This window comes from Sus scrofa, chromosome 11 (assembly GCF_000003025.6).
Source record: "Sus scrofa isolate TJ Tabasco breed Duroc chromosome 11, Sscrofa11.1, whole genome shotgun sequence".
NCBI classification, from domain to species: domain Eukaryota; kingdom Metazoa; phylum Chordata; class Mammalia; order Artiodactyla; family Suidae; genus Sus; species Sus scrofa.
This window is the reverse complement of record NC_010453.5, coordinates 57,524,555-57,536,749: the sequence shown is the minus strand read 5'-3', so window position 1 is coordinate 57,536,749 and position 12,195 is coordinate 57,524,555. Positions and strand designations below refer to the sequence as shown.

The 12,195-nt window shown below is 37.2% G+C and overlaps 1 long non-coding RNA gene across 1 annotated transcript in view; it reads right to left on the bottom strand.

The window, feature by feature from the left end:
• LOC110255770 overlaps positions 1–12,195 on the bottom strand; it is a 76,932-nt gene that overhangs the window by 60,930 nt on the left and 3,807 nt on the right. The window contains exons 2-3 of the long non-coding RNA XR_002336580.1: positions 10,420–10,474; positions 9,267–9,316 (exon numbers count right to left, since the gene is read on the bottom strand). This is a non-coding gene — a long non-coding RNA (uncharacterized LOC110255770). The remainder of the gene's footprint in view (positions 1–9,266; positions 9,317–10,419; positions 10,475–12,195) is intronic.

The window sequence follows — 12,195 nt, the reverse complement described above, 5'->3', positions numbered from 1 at the left end:
TCCTTATTGGAACTCAGGGAAGGCCTAGGAGGTTAAAACTTTTCTATAAACAAAGGGAGAAGGCATTGGGGTGGGGATGTGGCCGCTTTGGGTCCTGCTCAGTTTCATAAGCAGCGGACCAGTTTTGAGAAAGACTCTGTGTGTGTGTGTGTGTGTGTGTGTGTGTGTAATGAAAGCTGGATATATGCCATAGAAGATGAGTGCCATATAGAGGGTGGTTATGTGGAAAATACAGAAAAGGTTTGGAAGAAATTACTACAATATTAAGAACATGTTTCTTCCTAGATCAAATTTTGCTTTGCTGTTTTCTAATAAGTGAGAGAATTTTTCTGTCTCCTTTTACAAAAGAATAGATTCATGGGCGTTGTTGAAATAAGTCATCAAACACGTGTCACTTATCTTAAAGAAAATGCCCAGGTCACATACAATATCATTTAATTTTTCATTCTGAATATGCGGGAATAATGAAATTAAAATTTGAAATGACTGTTTTCAGTTTACTCAGATTGCTTGTTTCCTAATATAGGGCAGGCGTAACTATATACATTGAGAAATAGCAATGTGTTTATTTTAAAGAGATAGCAGGCAGGCTGAAAAGATAGATATGTAATAAAGAGCTACTAATTGCACTTAGTAATACCATAGGATGAGGATTAGAAAGAGGTGCCCCGAGCCTATGTTCACAGCAGCATTATTCTCAATAGCCAGGGCATGGAAACAACCTAAATGTCCATTGATAAAGGAATGGATAAAGAAGATGTGGTAAATATATACAATGGGATACTACTCAGCCATAAAAAACGAATGAAATAACGCCATTCACAGCAACATGGAGGCCCCTGGAGATCATCATACTAGATGATGTAGGTCAGACAAAGACAAATACCACATTGGCATCACTTATATGTGGAATCTAAAAATGAAATAAAGAACTTATCTAGGAGTTCCTGTCATGGCGCAGTGGAAACAATCTGACTAGGAACCATGAGGTTGTGGGTTCGATCCCTGGCCTTGCTCAGTGGGTTAAGGATCCGGCATTGCTGTGAGCTGTGGTATGGGTCAGTCACAGCTTGGATCTGGTGTTGCTGTGGCTGTAGTGTATGCCGGCAGCTGTAGCTTGGATTCAACCCCTAGCCTGGGAACTTCCATGTGCCATGGGCGAGGCCCTAAAAAGCAAAATAACAACAACAACAAACAAAAAAACAAAAAACCTATCTACAAAACAGAAACAGAGTCACAGACATAGAGAACAAACTTGTGGTTGTTGGGGAGTGGGGCTTAAGGGAAGGATGGAGCGGGAGCTTGGGGTAAGCAGATGTAAGCTGTTGTACGTGAAGGGTTAATCAACAAGATTCTACTCCATAGCACAAAGAATTATATTCAATGTCCTATGACAAACCATAATGGAAAAGAATATTTTTAAAAAAGAATGTATATATGTGTGTGTGTGTGTGTGTGTGTGTGTGTGTGAGAATAACTTTGCCGTACAGTAGAAATTAACACAACACTGTAAATAAGTTGTACTTCAATTTACAAAAAGAAAAAAAGAGGTGCCCCATTATGTAACAAGAACATATGGCTATCTCTGACTGTGATAAAAAAAGCAATGGAGACATCATGGAAAAGACGTTAGGGATTAAATTCTAAAATATTGATGGGCAATCTCATTAGATTTTAAAGTTAAGAAGTACATCCTAGGAAGAGACAAAGGTATGTTTAGACACTTACAATCATAACAAATCAAGGTGCATGTAGAGAATCTCTTCTAGCTCAATGAGCTTGTGGGGGGAAAAAAAAAGACTGAAAAACAAGGTGGTAAAAATTATTTCTGTAAAGATCATGGTGGGGTTATACATTACCAAATAAAATGTCAGTCTGTAGCAAATATTATGCTGCAGAAGAATATAACGGATATACTAAGAAACACATGAAGGTTGTAAGGTAATTTGTAGCAATATGGAGACTATTTCATAGAAGAACCCGTATCATAGATCTGGAATCATAAAATTCAGTTCTTTTTAACGGGTTACCTAAGTGAGTTAAGATCAGCGAAGGTAATATCTTTGTCTTAAATTCAACTTACTTAAGACTTTCTTTGCATCTGCAAAATGTCTTCACAGCAGCACCTAGGTCAGTATTTCATTGATGACCTACCTGGGAGGAGGTGTATGTACATAAGCAGTGAGGATCTTGAGTTGAATTTGACTGAATTATGTCCCTCCAAAATTCATATGTTGAAGTACTAATCCTCAGTATTTCAGAATGTGATCTTATGACATGCACACAAGGAGAACATGTGGACGTGAATATGGCCAGCAACAAGTCAAGGAAAGAAGCATCAAACAGAGCTCCCTTCACAGCTCCCAGAAGAAACCAACCCTACTAATACCTTGATTTCAACTTCTAGGACGATGAGAAAATAAATTACTGCTATTTAAGCACCCGGTCTGTAGAAATTTCCTGCAACAACAGACTTAGAAAATTTAACACAGAGGCTGTATTTAAATTCTACTGATCATCAAAGATTTTTAAATTACTATCATCTTTTTTTCCCATCACTGTATATTTGCATGCTGTTTCCTTTGTCTGCACTATTCTTCTTCTCACCATGATACACATTGTCCTGTAAAAATAATTTATCAGAGAAGCTTTTTTTTCCATCTGTTCCAGACTAGGTCAAGCCTCCTCATTATATATGAACATAAATTCAAGTACCTGTATTTCACGGTAGTAAACAGCATTGCAATTTTACATTTTCTTGTTAAATATTTTAATGTCTTTCTAGTATATTTCATGAGGTGGTGAAAGTACTTATTTTATTATGCTCTATTTTTTTTTTTGGATTGTAACAGCACCTGACATTCAGCAATGCCTAATAAATATTTGATAAATCTTAAATTAATGATTGTCTAACAATAAATGAATAAAATCCAATTAATTGACCAGATAGGCAATTTACAAAGAAGAAGAATTGGGTTAATAAGATGCTGACTCTCACTTTGAATCTTAATGTGAGGTATTTGTGAGCTATGGAACTCTTGCTATAAATTAAAGAATTGAGAAGGCATAACATGTCTAGATTTTAGGCTGGAATTCAGGTCAATAATTTGGAGGCAGTGCTTTCAAATACAACGATGGGTAAGATTTTTCAGAAAGACATAAAAAGTGTTGAAAATTGAAAAACACATGCTGGATATTTCTTTTACATTTGACAGTTTGCGGATTATTGATGAGTTTAATAATAAAGAATTTACATAGTAGTAGGGACAAAAAAAGTAAATCTAAAATAAGGAAATCCAACTTCAGTTAAATGAAAAAAACTGTGGCTTGATGGTATACAAGAAATTTTTAATAAGCTTATTTTTATTAAGGTATAATTGACAAATAACATTATATTAGTTTCAGATGTACAACATAATAATTCAATATGTGTATATATGTGATATAATCACCACAATGTGTAGTTACTGTCTATAATCATACACAGTTACAAAAATTATTTCTTCTTGTGATAAAGATTTTAAGATCTATTCTCTCAGCAACTTTCAAAGATGCAGTACAGTATTATTAACTATAGTTACCAAGCTGTACATTCAATCTCCATAACTTATTTACATTATATTATATACCTTTTGACCCTCTTCACCCATTATGCCTACACATACACCTCAACCAGCTCTGGAAACCCTAATTTGTTCTCTGTATTTATGAGATTGATTTTTTTGTTTGTATTTTGTTAAGTTCCATATAGAAGTGAGATCATACAGTATTGGTGCTTCTCTCTCTGACTTATTTTACTTAACATATGCCCTCAAAGTCCATCCAAGTTCTCACAATTGCAAGATTTCATTCCTTTTTGTGGTTGAATTATACACACACACACACACACATACTGCATCTTATTTACCGATTCATTCACTGATGGACATTTAGGTAGTTTGTTTCCATATCCTGTCAATTTTTTCTACTTTATTTTATTATAATTATTATTATTTGTCTTTTTAGGGCCATATCCGGAAGTTTCCAGGCTAGGGGACGAATCAGAGCTGTAGCTGCCAGCCTAGCCACAGCCACAGCAACAGGGGATCCGAGCTGCTTCTCTGAACTACACCACAGGTCACAGCAATGCTGGATCGTTAACCCAATGAGAGGCTAGGTATCAAACCCATGTTCTCATGGATCCTAGTCGGGTTCATTAACCACTGAGCCAGGACAGGAACTCCCCTACCAATTTTTAAATATTCTGCATCCATGAGAAAAATACAGATCCCTGAATGTCCAACATTCTTCCCCAAATGGGAAGCCACTGGTATTTTTACAGTTGTCTTCAAACTAAAAGAAGCATAGACCTGATTAAAACTTTCTGTGGCTGATTAAAAGCTGGACAATGTCTCCTGTTGCAGGCAAGTGCTTTCTACTTATTTATTAATTAATTAACTAACGAACAAAAAAGAATCACTATGTAATTCTGGCATTTAATTTGAAAATAATTAAATGTCCAAAGACATTTCTAAACTGATTCTCATCCCTCGTTATGTGAAAAAGTTTACCAAAAGGTTATAATCCTAAAATGAAAAATAGAAATTTAGGAGTTTCCGTCGTGGCGCAGTGGTTAACGAATCCGACTAGGAAGCATGAGGTTGCGGGTTCGGTCCCTGCCCTTGCTCAGTGGGTTAACGATCCGGCGTTGCCGTGAGCTGTGGTGTAGGTTGCAGACGCGGCTCGGATCCCGCGTTGCTGTGGCTCTGGCGTAGGCCGGTGGCTACAGCTCTGATTCAACCCCTAGCCTGGGAACCTCCATATGCTGCGGGAGCGGCCCAAGAAATAGCAACAACAAAAGACAAAAGACAAAAAAAAAAAAAAAAAAAAAATAGAAATTGAACAGATCCTGAAAACTGATGCATTCTAGCAATAAGTAATATTTATCTGTGCAAATATTATCTAAATGAAAAAACACCAGCTCTGTTCAACTGAGATGCACTTCCAATAAATTTTAAATTATTAGGCTTAATTATAATTAAATTAAAATTTGTAGCATATTTTTTGTCAGTTGAGTATCATCAATAATTGTAATGACAAGTGAACCCGGGGTGGGGGCAAATGAGCTCTCAGAGCCTCATCACAAGAACTTTAAAGTTTCAACTTAAATTTACATATATGTTTTCATTGTGAGACAAGAATGAAGAGTGTTCAGTAAACACTTCAGGAATAGAGTATTTTATAGTAGAGAATAAAATTCTTATAACCGAAGTTATATCTGTATGTTGTCTAACTCTAGATTTTAAAAGTTAAAATTTAATAAACAGGATTTATATTTTGGCAAAAAATAAAAAAAAATAAGTGGAAGAATAGATGTTTAGTTCTCTCACATATACTAGTCTGAGTGTCAATGGTTAAGAACATTTAAGGTGATTCCATGGAGTTGGGGCACCAGGCTCCTTTTGTTTTTTCATTTGTATGTTTTTGGGCTTCCTGTGGCTACTGACTCATGGATATGATAGCTTTTTTTCAGTTACTACCCTCAAGTCCACATGTGAATTACTGGAAGGAAACTGAGGAGAAGGGAAGGGCATACACTTTCCTTTTAAGGGCACAGACAGAAGTAGCAGAAACTAAATCTACTTATAATTCATTGGCCAAAACCAAAAAAGATAGACCTGAGCTAAGAGTTATAATCCTAGGAAAAAAAGTAGGTGAAAGGTTGATAAGCAGTCAACTTTGACATAATTTTCTATTTTATGAGCGATCACGACGCCTGAGTTTCTGTAAACCACATCATTTACCTTCACTCTGTACAGCATGAAACCTTTTTGAACTCTTTTTCTCCTTTCATTGTGGTGGTTTTATGACTTTATGTCACAAGTTTACTAGCTATTCCAGCGCATATTCTGTTTCTACCAAATTTTTCTTTCATTTATTCACCTTTTTAAATTTTTCACTTGATATCCAATGGCCTGGAATCCCTTCTTATGTATTTCTGTTGATTTTTCATTGTGTTATGAACTCCAATTTCTCTCCCAAATCAAGCTTTTAAAATATTCTTCAATACGATAAAACAAACACTGTGAAGATTTTTTGGAGGGGCTTCTCTTTTCTCAAGAAAAAAGGCCAACATCTGCCTTTCACATGCCACATCGTTTCTTTTTCATCATTGCATTAGCAGTATTACAGATGTGCAAGCAGTCCTATGATGACTTTTCTATTTTTCCAATATAATGTATAGCAATTCTTTTTATTTTCTCCATTTTAAGAACTCTTTGTTTTGCTGTTAGAACTCTATTTGAGGGGTACATAATATATTTTCAATGAATTCTGTGTCTTGGAGATGTAGCATGGCTGGGGCAGAGCTTAGCTTTGGATGTGAAATGTTGTGGTTTGTGCAGATGGAATTTGCGTGTGTGCGCTTTTGACTATTACCAAAATAATGACAGTCCCTACTAGGTTATAAAATGGTAGGAACTAGTGTTGGTTTTCCATGAATATTTTGAGTGCTTTCCCTGGGCTGTCTACATTATTCCTATATTGAGATTATGGATTACTTCTCTCTTTTTATTCTTTTTTTCCCCAACATTTTATCCTGCTGCTTTTTTTTTTAAGTGTTTAACTTTCTTGAATATTAACCTGTCTCCTTATATTTCTGTTTTTGTTTCAGACACTGTGTGTTCTGACCTCCTATCATGAATGGCAAATGGTTTTATACAGTCTTTAGGCACAGCATGTGGCCCCACCCATCTCCAGCACTGCCCTTTACACATTTATGTGGCCTCAATGTGAGTTGCTATACAAAAATACTGCCTTTTATCATTTTGTAAGAAATGACTTTTCTGTGAACTAAGTGCTTATGAAAATCTCAGAAACCAAAATAAAGGTTATACTATAAAAAAGAAAAAAAAAATTCCTGTGATGACCAAAACACTGAAAGGCAAGGGGACCGATTTCAGCTCAAGAAAAGCAAAGAAATAGATAAAGGGAATGTGCTCAGTATTAGAGCTACAGAGAGAAATAAAAGATGGTCTTGGGAGAGTGACCAAGAGGGCCTGTAGCTCCCCTCCTCTCATGGGCACACCAAAATCACAAGTGTCTGCAGAACAACCATCAACAAAAAGACCAGAACCATCAGAAAATATCTACAGCTGAAGACATAAGAAGGAGTCACAAGGAAATGAGCAGGTGGGGTGAACTCAATATAATCAAGCCCCATACCTCAGGTGGGTGACCCTGAAACTGGAGAATTATTATAGTGCAGAGGTTCTCCCACAAGACTGAGTTCTGAGCCCCACATTGGGCTTCTGCACCGGGAAGTTAAACCCCAAAGCATTTGGCTTGAAGGCCAGTGGGGCTTAATTTCAGGCATCACAAAGGACTTGGGGACTTAGAGACCTTCCACTCAAAGGACACACACAAAATCTCAATGCACTGGAAGTCACAGCCAAAGTAGTACCCTGACAGAAGCCCGGGCCAGATCTACCTGCTAGTCTCAGAGCATCTCTCAGAGGCTCAGCGGCTGCAGCTCACCCCAAGGCCAGAAACATTCCTGGGAGCTGGTTCTATAGTGGACACTGGTGAGGCAGGTGCCATGGAGGGACCCTCCCTCTAGCACCGAGACCTGGCCCTACACCACAGCCAGTAGGGCCAGGGCTGCCACTCCTCTGGTCAAACCACAAACGGTGCAGGGACATGGCCCCACTCCTCCACTGACCAGCTGCTTAAAGACTTCCGAGCTGTCACCTCTTGCCTCACAACCCTAAGGCACAGCAGTGGGACACTCATGACTTCATATGGAATTGTACGTGGAAACAACACCCCCTTCTCCCCCCACCTGCTACCACCAGAACAGTGATCTGACCCATCTCTGGGATCCCCGGGCCCTAGAGTCACTGTAGTCAGACTTTGGGACATGGCTCAACCTGCCAGTAGTCTGGTACTAACTCCAAGACATGGCTTCACCCACTCAAGAGCTCCATAGTTTTCAGGGCCCTGACCCACCCATCAATGAGCTGGTACTAGCCCAGGGGCCCTGGGTTCTGCACTCAGCTGCCTGGTGACCAGAATCCAAGAATCAGTAGCCAGGAGCCTCCACACAAGGCAAGACCTGGCAACCAACAGGGCTGGGGGCCAACCAAGCCTCCTAGATGCTCACATAATCTGCCTACAACAACGGATAGACCTGTGAAGCCTTCTTAGGGTGACCCCTAGAGCTCGGGTAAAGAGGGGGGAGTGTACTGCTGGGACACATAGGACATCTCCCACAGAAGATCACTTCTCCAAAGCCAGGAAATGTAACCATACCACATACATGAAAATAGATAGGCAATCTATCCACCTGAGAATGAGTTCAGGGTAATGATGGTAAAGACAGTCAAAGACCTCAGGAGGAGAATGGATACCCAGAGTGTTAGAAGTTTTTAACAAGTTAGAAAATAGAAAGAAAAACCATATGGATGGAGAATACAATAACTGAATTGAAAATTACACAGTAATTTTGTTGTTTATTTTTGTCTTAGGTAAATTATTTTTAAAGTCATCATATCCTCCAAGTCTTTAGGATTACATCACCATTTTTGTTCTCTTCACCATTCTGTCCCTATAGGCATTTGGACATTTATTTATTTTTTTAGGGCCACACCAGCAGCATATGGAAGTTCCCAGGCTAGGGGTTGGAGTGAGGCTGCCAGCCTGTGCCACAGCCATGGCCACAGCAATGCCAGAGCCAAGCCGAATCTGCTACCTATACTGCAGCTCACTCCAACGCTGGATCTTTAGCCCACTAGGTGAGGCCAGGAATCGAAACCATACACTTATGGATACTAGTCAGGTTCATTTCTGCTGAGCCACAATGGGAACTCCAAAAATCATGGGCTTTTTTTTTTTTTTTTTGTCTTTTTGCCATTTCTAGGGCCGCTCCCTCGGCATATGAAGGCTCCCAGGCTAGGAGTCGAATCGGAGCTGTAGCTGCCGGCCTGTGCCAGGGCCACAGCAATGCAGGATCTGAGCCACGTCTGCAACCTATACCACAGCTCACAGCAATGCCAAATCCTTAACTCACTGAGCAAGGCCAGGGATCGAACCCGCAACTTCATGTTTCCTAGTCGGATTCGTTAACCACTGAGCTACGACGGGAACTCCAAAAATCATGGGCTTTAAAAAAAATTTTTTTTAGAGATTTTTGAAGGTCTGATTTTCATATAGGCTTCTTTAATATAAATATCACAGGTAAAGAGTATAGTAAAATTAGAAGGCAAAAAATGAATTTTGTTTAAAATTACCTAATGAGAATTCTTCCAACTTCAATGAAGAGGTCCCATTCTGTAAGATCCTGAATTTAAAAGAGAATAAAGAAACACTTCTTTGAAAGTTAGTTATAAACCCATTTTGAATCTAGCACTATATGTATTAAAATTATCTTTGTTTCTCATTTTTAAATAGAAGCCAGTGTAATTTTATATTACTTTTTTATAAACCACTGTAGACATCTTAAAAGGGTTAAAGAAAAGTTTCAAATATTTCTCCCCATTTAGAGTGGTAGACTATTATATACATATATATATATATATACATATATATATATATATGAATGTTAATGTACACAATTTTCACTTTGGTAACACATTATCCTCAACTCTCAAAGTAAATGCTTCTGTCTCATATGCTATAGTTACATGGATCCTTACATTAAATAAACAATGGATATATTGTCACTTGCCTCCAAAATGATGACCAAAAGCCCCATATAGTTGAAATTACTTAAACTATTTTCCTTCATTTAAACTATGAATAATGTATTGGTTAAGACTTTCAATTAAATGAATAATGACCACATATGCTAGTTTGTCCAGGACAATCTTGGTTTATATCTGCAGTCCTAGGTATTTTAGATAGTCTATGCTCTAATACTTTCACTCTCTAAAAATGTACCAATTTGAGTGATAAATTATAATCTCACTTTAGTTTTAATTCATAGAAAACAAGGAAGTATTTTAACGACTAACACAAGTAAAATTCCCAGAAGCACTCCATTTTGCTCTGATTTACAATCAGGCTCTGTTCTACACTCCCCCAGGAACCTACTAATTTAAACTTTTCCATTTTATACTTTTCAGTATTTTCAATTAGCCTGTGGACTAATTATAGAAAACCATCTATGTGGGATTATTTTTTATTTACACCAACAAATGAACAAAAGAGTAGACCTGATAGAGTTGGTCAGTTGGAGGAGACAAATTTATGTCAAGTATCTCCTTATCTAGAAAAAGGTAGAGTTGTGATCCTGACCATAATCAATGAAATAAGAAATAGAGGTTTAAGTGTCTTGGAGTGCTCTAGAAGATGTTCCTGTAACTTTAATATACATATGTATCATTTGCAGATGCTGATTCAGTATGTCTGGGGTGGGTCTTAGGTTCTGCAGTTCTTGCTTACCCTTAGCTGACGGCCATACTACTGGTCCGTGAACCACAATTCAAGGTTCCAGGCTCTAGAAAAATGATTAAAAAAACTTGCTGAACAAAATGTATACCTTTTAAAGCTAATATTAATGTTAACTTGTTTCCTCTGAAAGTAGGAAAGCATACTTTTTTAAAAAAAGTTTATCTGCTCTTTTTGAAACTATTGCCATCTGTGGCTGCTCTACTTTCATTTGGTAATACGATATGCAAACCTCTGCCTCCTAAAACTTATGAAGTTAGATATATTGAGGAAAATACACAGCCACAAAGGAAACCATATTTAATTTGTGAATACTCTGAGGATCTATGTAATCTTTTTTTTTTTTTTTTTTTTTTTTGGCTTTGTAGGGACGCACCCAAGGCATATGGAGGTTGCAAGACCAGGGGTCAAATTGGAGCTGTAGCTGCTGGCCTACACCACAGCCATAGCAATGTGAGATCCTAGCTGTGTCTGCAACCTACACAACAGCTCATGGCAATCCGAGATCCTTTAACCACTGAGTGGCCAGGGATTGAATCTGCATCCTCATGGCTGGTAGTCAGATTTGTTTCTGTTGAGACACTATGGGAACTCCCAGATCTATGTAATCTTAAACTTTAAAATCATTTATATGCAAAACTACATATTAAAGTTTCAAAATAATTCTTTGGTAGGAAATCCAATTCCTAATAATAGGAAATCAAAAGTTTCCTATGAATTTAGTTATTTCCATGACTAAAATATTCAGCTCTTATTTCTTTTATGTGATTCTAATTCTTTTACCAGAAGCAATAGAGTTTTATAATATATATGCTTAGCTAGAATCAAGGTAAAGGTATAGATTGGTCTGCTGCGTTCTTTTGGACATTTTTCCCTTGAATTACTATAAGTGAATCTAGTTGACATTACTGATTATCCTTATTTTAACCAGGAAACAAGGAAGTAACTTCAAGTGGTTAATTTGATCTAGGGTTATATACATTATTTTCATTATTGATTCAAAATAGAAATTAAATTTTTAAGTGTTAAAATATGAAATGGACATGATGTATCGTAAAATTCTATGGAATGAAAATTTAACTATAGTACTGATTAAATCATTTCCTATTTGATGATATATACTAGAATCATGTATTTATTTATATGAATTATATTATACTGTGCCCAAGGGAAGCACAATTTTCCATTCCAAAATATGTCTCTTGTCATAAGGATTATCTTGAACTGGTGGTTGTTTTTAAGAAAATGTAGACATAATCAAAGCTTGAAAGTCAAGTAGAAGTTATCATTTGAAAGAGATGTTTACATTTATAAGGGACACCTCCATTTGTAAGGACCCCTTCCTCTATATATTAGGAAGAAGAGGATGACCAAATCTCTAGAAACTCATCAGTGGAGAAGGCATGGACTTTGTTGAGCAAAAGGAAATTTTTCCCCTCTACTCCTCTTGAGTTTTTGTGGCTCGGTTAATAACACTCTTTTTTTTTTTTTTTTGGCAGGGATTGAACCCTAGCCACAGCAGTGACAATGCCAGATCCTTAACCGCTAGGCCACCAGGAAACTTCAAGATTAATAACAAAATTGACACAAGACAGATTAACAGGAGAAAGCAAATTTTAATTTGTGTGCACACAGGTCTCATAGAAATGGGGCCTGAGAAGTGGCCAAAGTAGGCATCTTTTATACTTCTTACAAATAGAAACAAATCTGTGAAGAATTAATAGGACAAAGAAATTTTTGTTAGTGAAGAACCTAAATAGAATGTGGACT